The 16552-nt window shown below is 53.9% G+C and overlaps 1 protein-coding gene across 3 annotated transcripts in view; it reads left to right on the plus strand.

The window, feature by feature from the left end:
* Positions 1–5713: 5713 nt before the first annotated feature.
* Positions 5714–16552, plus strand: part of LOC142487969 (uncharacterized) — a 95242-nt gene continuing 84403 nt past the window's right edge. For 2 of the 3 annotated variants that reach the window (XM_075588193.1, XM_075588189.1), the window contains exons 1-2: positions 5714–5796; positions 15954–16053. The gene's annotated coding sequence lies outside the window, so the exon portion shown is untranslated. The remainder of the gene's footprint in view (positions 5797–15953; positions 16054–16552) is intronic. The other variant, XM_075588190.1, reaches the window with a different exon arrangement.

Consider the following 16552-nt stretch of genomic DNA (forward strand, 5'->3'; position numbering starts at 1 on the left):
CCCCACTTGGGCCAAATTTGCTGGGCCATCCTGCAGATGAACAACCTATGCAAAACACAAAATGGCATTTGATTACTTTACAGTGTCATACATTGCAGGTTATACACCCACCCACCTTGGATGGGGAAAGAAAACAGGGATACTCCCAACATGGAGAACCCACTACTCAGTAATAGTGCCAGGATCTGGTTTGCACACTTCCCTTCCATTATGATCTATTACTTTGATGGAATGGGACTGAAGAGGGACATTTTCAGGATGATAACCACCTTATGCATAAAGATCCCTCTTCCCACACTCCAAACCCTCATGAGATAACAAATCTTTTCTTCTGTGTGATAGGCGGAATGACTACTTTTAGAACTCAAGTAATCCTGTACTGCTTCTCGGAGCCAGAACTCACATTGCTCCTCTATTTCAAGCATTATGGGCTCTGGTACATAGGGATAAGTGAACCTGTGTGATTGACGATAGCGGGCCACTATGGCTCTATCCGCTCTACTCAGTTTAGTGAGCTTTCTATCTCCAGCTGTACCTGGCAGTACCCAGGACTAGGGTTCCTCAGGGGCAATTTCATCGTACAAGATGAATGGTCACTTAGGGATCACAATTCCCTGCTTTATTCCTCTCAGTCGTCTAGCTAACTCATCACCAGCCTCCTTCGCAGAGTAGGTGCCCTTACCCCACCAATGATTAACCAAATCATCCTGCATCAAAATGAACCGTGTGCGGTCCATAAATTCAGAGTACCCTCTGAGTAAAGGAGCCCACCATTTAGTGCTGTGGTCCTCTACAGCCGAAGAAGACACTGACCCTTCTGTGTCTCCCCAAGAAGAAACACCAGAGGTATCGCTAGAAAGCGAACCTTTACCTTTCCCTCTGATCACATGTTTATATACTGTGGGGTTCATTACCGGTGATTTGGAACATACTGAGCCCTCCCTTTCAGAAGACATTGTTCCCCTGGTTTCACCCCTAGACATAGGCTTAAACACAGTAGAATTAGGTACAGGTATTCTACTGGCCCATGGTATCTACCCATCAGGCCCCTCATCACTGGTCACCCAGTCCCACCAGTCCATAGATAATTTGGGCGTCTTAGTTGTATTACCCCCACTAGGACCCTGATGACTCGACCGTGACCAAGAACCGGATGGGGCAGGGGCAGGGGCGATAGCCGAGGCATTGGCACTAGGGACAGGTGGCGGGGAAACAGCACAGTTTTTGACAAAGTCTCACCACCATAAACAGCGATTCCCCTCTCCCGTGGGTAGTCTTCTTCTCTTCGGCGAGTTCTGGCAGCACATTCTCCGCTGCTGGACTCGACTCTGGGACACCAGATAGGATGCATAGGCCCGGACTGACATCTATTTCTAGGTTGTCCACCTCCATCAAGGTTGCTTGCGGGACGTCCGTCGAGGCCACGATGGTTGGAAAGGGATCTACTGGCCATAAGTAGACGATCCTGCACTGCGGACACTGGGCAGTGGTGCTTGGCTCAGGCCCAGACATACTGCAGGCACAGACACTTGGGGTATTCTCAGCCTCCCGCCTCCACCACCAGGAAGCCTCCTGGGAGTTGGTAAGTGGTAACGTGGCACGTAGCCATACTACTAGCTGAAGGAATAGTGGATAGCATTGGAGCTCGACAATGTGCTCTGTCTTGATCGCCAGCTCTACAAGACTGAAGGTGTGGTAGCTCACATCCGGCTCCTTCTTTCGTCCGAGTAGTACTTTTCGATTGGCTCTCACTGTGACCCCTCCCTATGGTGGAGATTAGAGGGGGGTCACTCGGTATTACTTCATGACATGGACTCATTGTTGATTCAGTCACCGCACAGGGGGGCACGGCTCCTGCTTTCGTGCCACTTCCCTCCTTCAGTCAGGCCGTTGGCTTTCGCGTCAAACCCGGCCAAATCTTTGCACTCAGCTTTCTTGCAGCCTGAATGTACGCAGCAGGTGCGCCATTCAGACACGGCGGGAGCCGCCATTTTAGCTTCTTCGCACCACGCGGTGCACTATCAAGTACAGTAGCCGCCATCTTAGGTGAACCCACTATTTTCACTATAGCGCAACCCTCACTGTTTGGAAGGGGACTCGCTCTTCTGTGAACACTGCAATCCATTTCAGCCTCTAACCAGTGATAGTTCAGCATACCCCAGGCTAGTCAAAACTCTTTCTCTGTACACTGCACACGATGACAGTCCAGTACACGTGCTCTACGGTGATAGACTGACTACTGGCTAGAAGTGCTTTTGGGGGTCTTTTCCCCAACAGCACGGGCATCACCTACTTTTGGCTGCCAGTACCGCAGACCCTCTCCAGAAGTTGCTGACCCACGTTACCTAGTATACTTCCTTTAGGCATCCTACAATCACTCGCCTCAGGGGACTAGAACAACTATAGCCCAGTTGCCAACTCTGGTCACCTCTTTTAGGCCAGTCTTCGGTTGTGCTTTGCGTGTTTCAGGGACCCCCTGACTACACCCAGACTCCCTCCTTCTTCAACACTTGCTCTGGAAGTATAAATCTTACTCTTCCAGTTCTGCTTCGCTGAAAGCCTGTCCTGATTTATCTCAGCAGCGCCTCCAAATGTAACCCTGTTTCCCCCACCCAATCTCACATAGGGCCTCTCTCTGGGAAACTCACTCCGGTTACATGGCATATCGTGGTGCTTACCTGCTGGTAACAGGGGACCCTAGGTCTCCCGCATGATGTTATATGGGAAGAACAGGATTCTGGGGTCTCACAGGTGGGCAGCGCCTCCATCTCGTGCAGCCCCCGGGTGTATGGGGAGATGTCCCTGCAGAAGAATCTCTTCCCCCTCCTCCTAATAGACTTCACTCTCAGGCAGGAGGTATATAAAACACAGGATTCTTTATTTGGTCTTTCTGTGTTCAGCAGCCACAGATGAAAGCAGTTGTTAAGGTAATTACCCTCAGGATGTCCCTGGATCCACTCCCAGCCAAGGGCACCAGGAGCAGTCCTAACTCTTCCCTTATCCCCTGGTGAGATAAGAGGTATGGTTCCTCACATCTCCCCAGAGGGAGGGCCTCAAGCCTGCCAGAGCCCTGACAGCTTGGTATGGGTAACCTGTCTCTCTCAAAGGAAGAGACCAACTGTTAAATACAGGAAATGCAGTGCCTTAAGTATCAGTCCAGTAGGAACCACCCCTGTGCCTCTGATGGACACAAGGCCTGATTACACTACCTTCCCTGACTTAATGCACTGCTATGAGTGGGGGAAACCCATGATTACTCCTGGCAAACCTGTCCTTACTAGGTATTACCACCAGGAGGAGGGCAGACCTATAGCCCAAAACTACCCAGGGCTACATATGTACCAATATTTTAACATGACGCACTCCATACAAATCTTAAGAAAACGTGTGCAGATTGCAAGAACGTGAATAATCACATACCAACATGCTGTACACCACTAATGAATTTAAGTGAATGCGTTATTTTTTTTAATGCATTGCACTCTTTCAATCCGTCTTGAAAACACAAGATTTTATAAATCTAAACCAACACACCAACCTAAAAAGCAGATGTGACGAACCTTTCCATCCTACAGCGGAGGTGAGAGCAGCCATGCTCACACCGCAGAAGCCAACATCAACTGCTTCAGCCGCTGTCCACCCCCTTAACTTACTGTACCTCTTAGGCCGCGATTATAGTGGCAGTGGCGGCACGAACAACAGACCTTCTCTATGAGGCCGCTCATAAAGCGCCATCGCAATGCTGAGCCGGCCAGGTCACGAGCGCGGTTCAGCCAATGAAGGTGAACCGCTCACGTGATGTCACGGCCACTCCTCCGCCACGCCCCCCCCCCCCCCCCCCGTCGCCACCGCGGATGTCAATACAGGTTTCGCGTGAACAACAGGCGGGCATAACGTCATGCGCTCCGTCGCGCGCGCGCGGGCAACTACAATCGCGGCCTTACCCTAAAAACTCCTAAACCTAATGCTTTACCCTAAGCCTAAAAACTCTAAGCTTAACCCCTAGTGTAAATACTAATCTTTACCTTAACACCGTCACACCTTACCCTAAAATCCCTAACCTTAATTCTTACCCTAAAAACCGTTTCCCCTTACCCTAAAAAACGTAACCCCTTACCCTAAAATCCCGAACCTTAACCCCTTACCCTAAAAAGCTTAACCATAACCCATTATCCTACCCTTAACCCTTAACCTAAAACGCCTAAAGTTAGCCCTCTAACGCTAACCCCTTCCTGTAAGGGTGAAATTGCCGGAGGCTGACTGTCCTTTGGCGGTTGCACAGCAGCAGTGACAGGTCCCAATCTGTCCGGCCACCTGAGGAACTCCTGCTCTTATTTTTTATAATGTTTTCCTAGTGTTAGATAGAAAAATGAGTTGTCCCTTTACCAATTCCTTGATCTCCTAATTGACAAACGTATTGCTCTTAAAACAGAGGAATTGTCTCTCATTAGACTTTATTGTATATACGCTGAAGCAGCATCCAGGCCATTATCACCTGCTTTTTTTCCCCATTGTTATGACCGTTTTTTTTTTTTTTAACATAGGTTTGAAGCAGGGGTTCTCTGCAGCTGAACCACCATTAATTTCAACTCTGGGGACCCCCTGCTTCCGTAGATACACACCACCAAGGGGGGTGCCGGTATCTCAGCAATGGTTAAAGCTCCCGCGTCACATGGGCCATTAGTAAGCTGAACCTGATGATGCCGCGGCTTCTTATTGGCTCGCAGGGAGCGGGAGCTGGGAAACTCCTCCGTTATGTTAACCCTGCTAGCCGAGCGCAGCGGCTACCGGCACGTCCTATGGAGGCGAGCATCTCTGGAAACAGGGAGTCGCCGGGGCCTGAAATTAATGGGGTTCAGCTCTGGGGGACCCCCTGCTTCAATCCTATGTTAAAAAAAAATGGCAAGCTTGGACCGCTGCTTTAAAGTCTATGGGATTTTTCAGCCGACAAAGGCAAAAACGGCCACTTTGGTTTATATAGACTGACACTGGCTACATGCAGAGGGCTCTAAAAGCAGCAGCCCGTGCTGGTCGCCATTTTCTATCCCCATTTTATTTTGTTACTTTAACAGATGCTTTCGTGCCCTTTCCAAGGCAACTTTTTTTTTTTTTTTAATTGTTCAGGAGAATAAATACTGTATAAGTATTTCAAATAGACAGTATTGCCAGAGCCCAGCGCTGGGTAACATGTTAACATGGTAACCGCAGAAGCTGGAGACTAAGAAAATCATGGTTTTTTTAACACTAGATCACAATGTTTGCTTCAACCCACAAGAACATCCAGACATCAACACACTTCCGAACTGTGAGGGGTCCGGATGTCCCAGTACTAAGCCGGACTGAGAGCTCGTATTTAAAATCCGGGACAAAACCGAACCAGAACACATTGTGATTCAGGTCCCTCCTCTGATGGTTTGTGGGGTGGGGGGATGGGGGGGAAGGATCAGAGGTCAGTGAGGGGAGCATGGACTGCCTTCTTCAAATACAGCACCTCAAAATATACTGCCAACCAAAATCCCCCTCCCCCTCACTGGGGGGTCTGTCTTGTGTTCTTCCTGGTGTTGGCCATCTGATTAGATTCATGTGTCACTGTTAGGCCCCGCCTCCTTTACTGATTGGATGCCTGTGTCATTGTGAGGCCCCCTCCTCCTTTTCTGATTGGATCCCTGTGTCATTGTCAGGCCCCGCCTCCTCTGCTGATTGGATCCCTGTGTCGTTGTCAGGGGTCACAGTATATACAAGATGGCTTGTAGTGGCAGTTAATCCCCTGCAGATCCTACAGCAGCACTGCAGAAGGTAGGGACTCTCCTCCCCTCGTCACTGTCTTGTTCCCCGTTACTGTATCCATCCCCCATGCCACACCGTGTGTGGTGTGTGTTTGTGTGTGTGTGTGTATATATATATACATATATATATACGTATATATATATATATATATATATATATATATATATATATATATATATATATATATATATATATATATATATATATATGTTTATACTGTGGGCTCTCCATTCATTTTTATTCACACTGATACACATACACACTCTTTCTTCACTTGCTTTCAGTTACCCTTTGACACCTCTAGCCATAAAACACATCCACACCGGGGGAAGGACCAGCACAGATAACATTCCAATAGACACTGTTTATAGTATAGCTTTTGCTTGCTTCATTCATTGTTACATCGCCGGAAGAAGAGATCCGTGTATCTCGAAAGCTCGCACAAATAAAAGCATTTCGTTAGCCACAGAACGGTATCATCTATTTATTTTTTGATTATATATATATATATATATATATATATATATATATATATATATATATATATATATAGTGTTCGACAATCTTATACATTTACACACCCGGGGCGTGTAGATTTATCCCCCGGGCGAGTAAATATTGGCCCAAGCAGCACACGTGTTTTTATTTAAATTTCCCTGCTCGCGCTGAAAAAAATAAAAATAAAAAAAACTCCCCCTACCTGACAGCTGATTGGCGCGCGCTTCCAGGCTTTGTGGGCGCGCGGCCAGGCTCTATATGAGCCCGCCCCCAACGAGCGGCCATTCTTTCTGCCCGGACATCTGTAGGAGGGTAAGTACTCGCCATGCTGCGGCCCCTCTACTCCTTCCCTGCGATCCCTCTGATCCCCACATGGCTCCCTACTCCCCACTGTGGCAGCTCTCCCGTCCCCTGCTCCTGTCCCCTGCTCCTGTCTCCTTCCCCTCCTCCTGTCCCCTCCTCCTGTCCCCTCCTCCTGTCCCCTGTTCCTGTCCCCTTCCTCTCCTCCTGTCCCCTGCTCCTGTCTCCTTCCCCTCCTCCTGTCCCCTCCTCCTGTCCCCTGTTCCTGTCCCCTTCCTCTCCTCCTGTCCCGTTCCTGTCCCCTGCTCCTGTCCCCTTCCCCTCCTCCTGTCCCCTCCTCCTGTCCCCTGTTCCTGTCCCCTTCCTCTCCTCCTGTCCCCTGTTCCTGTCCCCTGCTCCTCGATCCACCGATCGCTGCCGGGGGCGGGAGGTCCCCGCTGCTGCAGCCCGGTTGGCGTGCGGGGGGGGGGGGGGGCCTCGGCCCTCACCCATCACCACGTGCCTCCCATGAGGAGGGGGGGATGTCGGCCTGCCCCCCTACCCTCCCTCCCCCCCGAGCTTCATGCCGCCGCGGGCTTTCTTGGCCTCGCACTGCGGGACATGCCGGCGAGGGGAGAAGGGCAGTGGCGGCCACGGCGGGGCTGACTGTCCCCGGGGATACCTCGCCACGTGCCCCCCACCCACCCTGCTGATTGGGGGGGGATGTCGGCCTGCCCCCCCCCCCCACAAGCGGAGACGGGCGCGGGTGGGTGGGGGAGGAGCGTGGTGCTGGTCGCGGCCTTTCCTCCCCTGTGTGTGTGTGTGAATGAATGTGTATGTATGTGTGTGTGTGTGTGTGTGTGTATGGGAGTATGTGTATGTGTGTATGGGAGTATGTGTATGTGTGTGACAGTCAGTCACCCCCCCCCAGTCAGTCACCCCCCAGTCAGTCACCCCCCCCAGTCAGTCAACCCCCCCAGTCAGTCACCCCCCCCCCAGTCAGTCACCCCCCCCCAGTCAGTCACACCCCCCAGTCAGTCACACCCCCCCAGTCAGTCACCCCACCCAGTCAGTCACCCCCCCAGTCAGTCATCCCCCCCAGTCAGTCACCCCGTCAGTCACCCTCCGTCAGTCACCCCCCCCATTAGTCACCCCCCCCCGTCAGTCACCCCCTCCGTCAGTCACCCCCCGTCAGTCACCCCCCCGTCAGTCACCCCCCGTCAGTCACCCCCCCAGTCAGTTACCCCCCCAATTAGTCACCCTCCTAGTCAGTCACCCCCTACCAGTCAGTCACCCCCCCAGTCATCACCCCCCCCCAGTCAGTCACCCCCCCAGTCAGTCACCCCCCAGTCAGGTCACCCCCCCCCAGTCAGTCACCCCCCCAGTAATCACCCCCCCCCAGTCAGTCACCCCCCCATCAGTCACCCCCCCAGTCAGTCACCCCCCCCATCAGTCACCCCCTCAGTCAGTCACCCCCCCCAGCCAGTCACCCCCCCCCAGTCATCACCCCCCCCCTAGCAACACCACTCTCCCCCCCAATCATCACCTCACCCCCAATCAGTCACCTCTCCCCCCTCAATCATCACCTCTCCCCCCCAACCATAACCCTCACCCCCCCAATCAGTAAACCTCTCCCCCCTCAGTCCTCCACCCCACTCAGTATCACCCACCCTCAGTGTCACCCAACCGTTCTCCCCTCTGTCTCCCCCCCACACACTCTCTCTCTCCCCCACACTCTCTCTCTCACCCCAGCCACTCTCCCACACTCTCTCTCACGCCCCCACACTCTCTCTCTCTCTCACCCCACACTCTCTATCTCTCTCCCCCCACACTCTCTCTCTCTCTCCCACACTCTCCTCTCTCTCCCACACTCTCTCTCTCTCACCCCACTCTCTCTCCCCCACTCTCTCTCTCTCCCCCACTCTCTCTCTCTCTCCCCCTTCTCTCTCTCTCCCTCTCCCCCCTCTCTCTCTCTCGTCTCCCCCACTCTCTCTCTCTCCCCCACGTCTCTCTCTCCCCCCCACTCTCTCTCTCCCCGCACTCTCTCTCCCGCTCCACTCTCTCTCTCGCCCTCCACTCTCTCTCTTTCTCTCTCTCCCCCCCCCACTCTCTCTCTCCCCCCCACTCGCTCGTCGTTCTCTCGTCCCCCACACTCTCTCTTCTCTCTGTCTCCCCCACACTCTCTCTTCTCTCTCTCTCCCCCCCCCCCACACCTCTCTCCCCCCAGCACTCTCTCTCTCTCCCCCACACTCTCTCTCTTCTCTCTCTCTCCCCCCACACTCTCACTTCTCTCTCCCACAACCCTCTCTCTCCCCCCCCCACCTCTCTCTCTCTCTCTCTCCTCTCTCCCCACACTCTCTCTCTCTCTCTACCCCACACTCTCTCCTCCCACACACTCCTCTCTCTCCCACACACTCACTCCCCCCCACACTCTCTCTCTCCCACACTCTCGCTCTCCCCCCCCACACTCTCTCTCTCTCACCCCCACAACACTCACTCTCCCCACAACTCTCTCTCTCTATCCCCCACACTCTCTCTCTCTCTCCCACCACACTCTCTCTCTCCCCCCACACACTCTCTCTCTCCCCCCCCACACTCTTTCTCTCTCTCTCGCCCCCCACACTCTCTCTCCCCCCACTCTCTCTCCCCCCCACTCTCCTCTCTCTCACCCCTCACTCTCTCCCTCTCCCCCACACACTCTCTCCCCACACTCTCTCTCTCCCCACACTCTCTCTCTTCCCCACACTCTCTCTCTCTCCCCCACACTCTCTCTCTCTCTCCCCCAACTCTATCTCTTTCTCTCTCTTCCCCCCACTCTATCTCTTTCTCTCTCTTTCCCCCACTCTCTCTCTTTCTCTCTCTCTCCCCCACACTCTCTCTCTCTCTCCCCCCCCACTCTCTCTCTCTCTCCCCCACTCTCTCTCTCTCTCCCCCACTCTCTCTCTCCTCTCCACTCTCTCGCTCTCCCCTCCTCTCTCTCTCTTCTCTCTCTCCCCCCACTCTCTCTCGTTCTCTCTCTCCCGCCCCACTCTCTCTCCCCCCACTCTCTCTCTTTCTCTGTCTCTCCCCACACTCTCTTTCTCTCTCTCTCCCCCACACTCTCTCTCTCCCCCACACACACTTTCTCTCTCTCCCCCCCCCCACTCTCTCTCTCCCCCCACTCTCTCTCCCCCCCCACTCTCTCTCTCTCTCCCCTCACTCTCTCACTCTCCCCCACACTCTCTCTCTCCCCACACTCTCTCTCTCCCCACACTCTCTCTCTTCCCACACTCTCTCTCTCTCCCCCACACTCTCTCTCTCTCTCCCCCACACTCTCTCTCTCCCCCCAACACTATCTCTTTCTCTCTCTTTCCCCCAACTCTAGCTCTTCTCTCTCTTTCCCCCACTCTCTCTCTTCTCCTCTCTCCCCCACACTCTCTCTCTCTCCCCCCCACTCTCTCTCTCCCCCACTCTCTCTCTCCCCCCCACTCTCTCTCTCTCCCCTCCACTCTCTCTCTCCCCTCCACTCTCTCTCTTCTCTCTCTCCCCCAACTCTCTCTCTTTCTCTCTCTCCCCCCCCACTCTCTCTCCCCCCCACTCTCTCTCTCTCTCCCCCACTCTCTCTCTCTCCCCCCCCACTCTCTCTCTCTCCCCTCCACTCTCTCTCTCCCCTCCACTCTCTCTCTTCTCTCTCTCCCCCCACTCTGTCTCTCCCCCACACTCTCTCTTCTCTCTCCCCCCCACACTCTCTCTTTCTCTCTCTCTCCCCCCCCCCACTCCTCTCTCTCTCTCCCCAAACACTCTCTCTCTCTCCCCCACACACTCTCTCTCTCCCCCCCCCCACTCTCTCTCTCTCTCTCTCTCTCCTTAAACACTCTCTCTCTCCCCCACACTCTCTCTCTCTTTCTCTTTCTCTCCCCCACACTCTCTCTTTCTCTCTCCCACCACTCTCTCTCTCCCCCCACTCTTTCTCTCTCTCCCCCACACCCTCTCTCTCTCCCCCACGCTCTCTCCCCCACACTCTCTCTCTCTCCCCCACACTCTCTCTCTCTCTCTCCCACACTCTCTCTCTCCCCCCACACTCTCTCTCTCTCTCCCACTCTCTCTCTCTCTCCCACCCACTCTCTCTCTCTCTCCCCACCACTCTCTCCTCTCCCCTCACTCTCTCTCTCCCCCCACACTCTCTCTCTCTCCCCCACACTCTCTCTCTCCCCATACTCTCTCTCTCCCCCACACACTCTCTCTCTCCCCCAACTCTATCTCTTTCACTCTCTTTCCCTCAACTCTATCTCTTTCTCGCTCTTTCCCCCCACTCTCTCTCTTTCCTCTCCCCCACACTCTCTCTCTCCCCCACACTCTCTCCCCCACACTCTCTCTCTCCCCCACACTCTCTCTCTCCCCCACACTCTCTCTCCCCCCCCCACACTCTCTCTCTCCCCCACACTCTCTCTCTCCCCCACACTCTCTCTCCCCCACACTCTCTCTCTCTCCCCCACACTCTCTCTCTCTCCCCCCACACTCTCTCTCTCTCCCCCACACTCTCTCTCCCCCACACTCTCTCCCCCCCCACACTCTCTCTCTCTCCCCACATTCTCACTCTCTCTCTCTCTCCCCCACACTCTCACTCTCTCTCTTTCTCCCCCACACACTCTCTCTCTCCCCCATACTCTCTCTCTCTTTCTCTCTCTATCCCCCACACTCTCTCTTTCTCTCCCCCACACTCTGGATCTCTTATTTACCCTATATATCTTACTTGCCCTATACTTCACCGAATAACCTATACTGCTTTCTTCCAGTTCTGACTCAAGCTTCACACGGGAGACATCGGAATCCCCCCTAACCCAGAAGAGAGGTAGGGAACACTTCCCCTCCAATGTATAACATTGCGGGAATGAGGGTACCTGGACATTGAGGGACTGCGGATCAGGTAAGATCCCAGGCGGGATTGCTGCTTTAGATATTATGAAGCGGGGACATCCAGACACTGGTTAAGAGGTTCACGAAACTAGTCATTCACACCAGGCTTTTATTTCTAGATCCGACATTTACACACACACACACACGTAACAAGGCCTAATTGTAGTATAATGTAATACAATAAATACATTTATGTCAAAAACGAATGTTGTTCTGACTAGGAATTTATTAAATGTATTTTATTTATATATTTTATTTTAAAGTGGGATTGGGGGCGGGACTAGGGTTGGGGGGCGGGACTAGGGGCGGGGTTGAGGGCGGGACTAGGTGGCGAGTAGATTTTTTGGTTGGGCGAGTAGATTTTTGGGTGATTTGTTGAACACTGCCGAACACAGGCAGCACTCAATTGTTAGGTCAAAAAAGAATATATTGTGAAACAAAGGCACAGAACCAACGTTTCCGCCAGAGGGACCTTTGTCAAGGTGGTGCACCACCAATGCGGTATCGTATTTCCTATATATATACATATATATAGGAAATACGATACCGCATTGGTGGTGCACCACCTTGACAAAGGTCCCTCTGGCGGAAACGTTGGTTCTGTGCCTTTGTTTCACAATATATTCTTTTTTGACCTAACAATTGAGTGCTGCCTGTGTGATTTTGTCTAAACAACGGTATCATATTTCCTATTATTACCGTATGGGATTAGCACCTACATTATTTTCTAGTGGAGTGCCTGCTGTTCGCTCTGTTCTATATATATATACAGTGTATATATATATATATCTCAAACCGTCGTATGCCTGTCTGTCTGTCCTGTGTCTCCCTGTCCCTAGGGGCAATCGCATTGGACCTTTGGCCCGTCACTCCGCCTCAGGCCAATGAGATGGCTCCCTTGGCCCGCCCGCCCCCCCGCACACCTCTCATTGGCCTGCGGCCAACACACTGACACCACTGCCACACTCTCCCACCCCTCACTGAGCTATGGGAACGCTTCACAGCCCCTAACCCTCACTGCTCTGGGAGATTTGGGAACGTTACACAGCACCTAACCCTCACTGCTCTGGGACGACGCTTCACAGCTCTCAACCCACAAAACCCTCACCACCTGCTACCACCAAAAGAACTGCCGAATCAAGTACAAACTCTTAGCTATATAAATATTGTTTTCACCACTGCAACATTCCCCACCCTCACACAACAGCGCACGATCACCTGCACACACCGCACGGTTACGGAGCGCACACCGACGGCCACTGCCTCTTAACAACACCCCCTTCGCCCCCCCCCCCACAAATGCAGACCACGACCGCACGCCACACCTCTCCCAGTACCGCAGCCCCTCTACGACCCGCAGCCCCTCTACGACCCGCACACACTCCGGCCTACCCTGCCAACACCCCTCCCCTTCACCTCAACACAACCACGCCGGACCGCACCTTCACCGCCAAAACAGGACACACCCCCAGCAAACAAACACACACTTTGCTAGCTACTCACTTTCACCGCCACAGAACCACATCGCCACCGGACAACGCACGCATCTCCTCCGGAGGCCGCAACACCCACCCACACAGAGCACGAACCCCCCCCCCCCAAGCCCACATCACCCTCTGATACTCACACATCGCCACTGGACAACGCACGCATCTCCAACACTACACCACAACCACTCCCGTGGAGCGCAAGCCCTCCCGCACACCGCAAGCCCTCCTGTATCCCGGAGGCCCCCCCCCCAACCACTCCCGTAGCCCGTACACCCCCACAAACACTCCATAGGCCGCACCCCTCCCAAACACTCCCGTAGGCCGCACACCACACAAACACTCCCGTAGCCCGCAACCCCCACAAACCCTCCTGTAGCCCGCACCCCCCCCAAACACTCCCGTAGCCCGCAACCCCCACAAACCCTCCGTAGCCCGCAACACCCCCCAAACCCTCCCGTAGCCTGCAACACCCCCCAAACCCTCCCGTAGCCCGCACCCCCCCCCAAACCCTCCCGTAGCCCGCAACACCCCCAAACCCTCCCGTAGGCCGCACACCCCCCAAACCCTCCCGTAGCCCGCACCCCCCCCAAACCCTCCCGTAGCCCGCACCCCCCCCAAACCCTCCCGTAGCCCGCACCCCCCCAAACCCTCCCGTAGCCAGCACCCCCCCAAACCCTCCCGTAGCCCGCAACACCCCCAAACCCTCTCGTAACCCGCACCCCCTCCCAAACCCTCCCGTAGCCCGCACCCCCCCAAAACCCTCCCGTGGCCCACAACCCCCCCCCCCCAACAAAGACGCACGTAGCCCACAAACACACCAACACCTCCCCTAGGCCGCAACAAACACCCATAAGGACCTCACCTTCATTCAACACGTCCTGCCACATGTCTGCTTGGAAAACAAATTTAGCCTCACAGTGTCACTTACACACAAACACACACACACAACACTCAGCCACACACCCAACAGCCAGCCACACGCCCTCAGCCACACACACATACGCCCTCAGCCACGACACACGCCCTCAGCCACGCGCCACGCGCCACGCACACACACGTCCTCAGCCACGCGCCACACACACACACGCCCTCAGCCACGCGCACACACACGCCCTCAGCCACGCACACACGCGCCCTCAGCCACACACAGCCATCCACAAACACACCCTCAGCCACACGCCCTCAGCCACGCCACACACACACGCCATCAGGCACCCCACACGCCTTCAGCCACGACACACACACATGCCCTCAGCCACGCCCACAGACACGCGCCATACACACACACACGCCCTCAGGCTCGCCACACGCACTGAGGCATGCCACACACACACACGCCCTCGGGCACGCCACACGCCCTCAGGCACGCCCCACACACACGTCCTTAGCCACGTGCACACACACACTCAGGCACGCCACATGCCCTCAGCCACGCTACACGCCCTCAGCCACGCCACATGCCCTCAGCCATGCCACACGCCACATGCCCTCAACCATGCCACACGCACTCAGCCACGCTACACGCCCTCAGCCACGCCACACGCCCTCAGCCACGCCACACGCCTTCAGCCACGCCACACGAACTCATCCACGCCACACGGCCTCACACACACACCCAACCCTCCTGTGCTGATACGCCACACAAAACAACACTTCAACACACCCCTACCTACCCCCCACACCCCAACCACCGCAACGCACAACTCACGCTGCCGCATATTCAACACACCTCCCCTACCCAACGCCTCAACACACACACACACACGGACGCCAAAACACCCCAACACACCCTCGCCACGGGAAACACAACTCCCCTTCACCGTGCTGCCAGACACACTACACTCAACACAATGCAGATTTACAGGTCTGGGCCCCCCCTCCCCTTGCACATCAACCCCCCACCCCCCCCAAACGTGTACACCAACACACACCCACCGCTGGCAACACACCTCCCACAGGAACTCAGCTCTTCGTTGAAATAAAAGATATTTGGAAGACAATGAAAATTGAGCCGTCTGTGTCATTTCTTGCACAAATAGTCAGCACACCTCCACACACAACACCCACCCACCACTCACACACACACCCACACAACACTCACCCACATAACACGACCTCACCCACACACCCAACCCTCCTGTGCTGACATGCCACACACAACAACAATTCAACAATCCCCTACCCCCACAACACCCTCTCCGCTGGAAACACACTTCACCTTCACCGTGGTGACACACACACTACACTGAAGAGAATGCAAATTACCACGTGTATGCCCACCCTCCCCTTGCACCTGAACCACCACACCCCCCCTCCCCTACAACGCCAAACCAACCCCCAAACATGCACACCAACACACCGCCTCCGCTCCCACCACACCTCACACAGCCAGTCGGCTCTTCGTTTAAATAAAAAACATTATTAACACAATACTACTTGGCCCGTATCTGTCATTTGGTGCACAAACATTCATTACAGACACACACAACACTCACCCACACACACACACACCCAACACTACACAAACCACACACACCCAATACTCCACCAACCACACAACCAATACTCCAACATACACACACACCACTCAGACCCCCAAACACGCAACACTCACACATACACCCACATAGCCAACACACACCCAACACTGACACAGAACACTCAATCACACACCAAGCCACCACTCACACACCCAGCCACCACCCAACACAAACCCACACTCACAACAGTCACTCACCCACACAACGCTCAACACACTCACTCACCCAAGCCCCACACTCACACACCCACCCCACACACACAAGCAACAATCACACACACCACAAAAACACAACACATACACACACTATTCAGACACACACACAACCAACATTCACACAACACTCACAAACACCCACCCAGACACACAACATTCAAAGACACACACACACACACACACCACAAAACAACCACAAAAGACCCCTCAAGACTGTCACACTTAACCCATTTACAACCCTTTCACAGACCACCACCGGATGCCTTGAACACCTCCACACCTGAACGCTGTACCCAAAACACAGAACACAACAATTGGATCCAAGTGCCCGTTCACACAACAACATCAGTAAGTATACTAAACACACACGCACTGAAACACTTCACTAAGATCACATGCCACGCCTACCGCAACACACACACACACACACACCGCCTACTTTCGACAACACATCACAGGTGACACACACAACAGCTCTACAGCACCTACAATACCGCACATCAAAACCTCAACACAAACAACACATCTTGCCAACCCAAAACATGCCACCCAAAAAAGACCTTCGGAAAACAAAACATACACACCCTGACACTGCAGGTCACACGCACACACACAGCAAGGATGTCTACTACACCACACAATGCACACACCCATTTCACACGTTGAAATGCACGCACACAATCAAAACAAACAACTCACAACGCAGGACACAATAGCTCACCAACAAATACTCACAACCACAACATCAACAGCAACAGATAGCACACAGCAACATCACACACTACTTCCATATAATACACAGACACCAAGTACATCAAAGGGACAAAGAAACACACAGCATCCTAAC

The sequence above is a fragment of the Ascaphus truei genome, chromosome 2 (assembly GCF_040206685.1).
Source record: "Ascaphus truei isolate aAscTru1 chromosome 2, aAscTru1.hap1, whole genome shotgun sequence".
Taxonomy (NCBI): domain Eukaryota; kingdom Metazoa; phylum Chordata; class Amphibia; order Anura; family Ascaphidae; genus Ascaphus; species Ascaphus truei.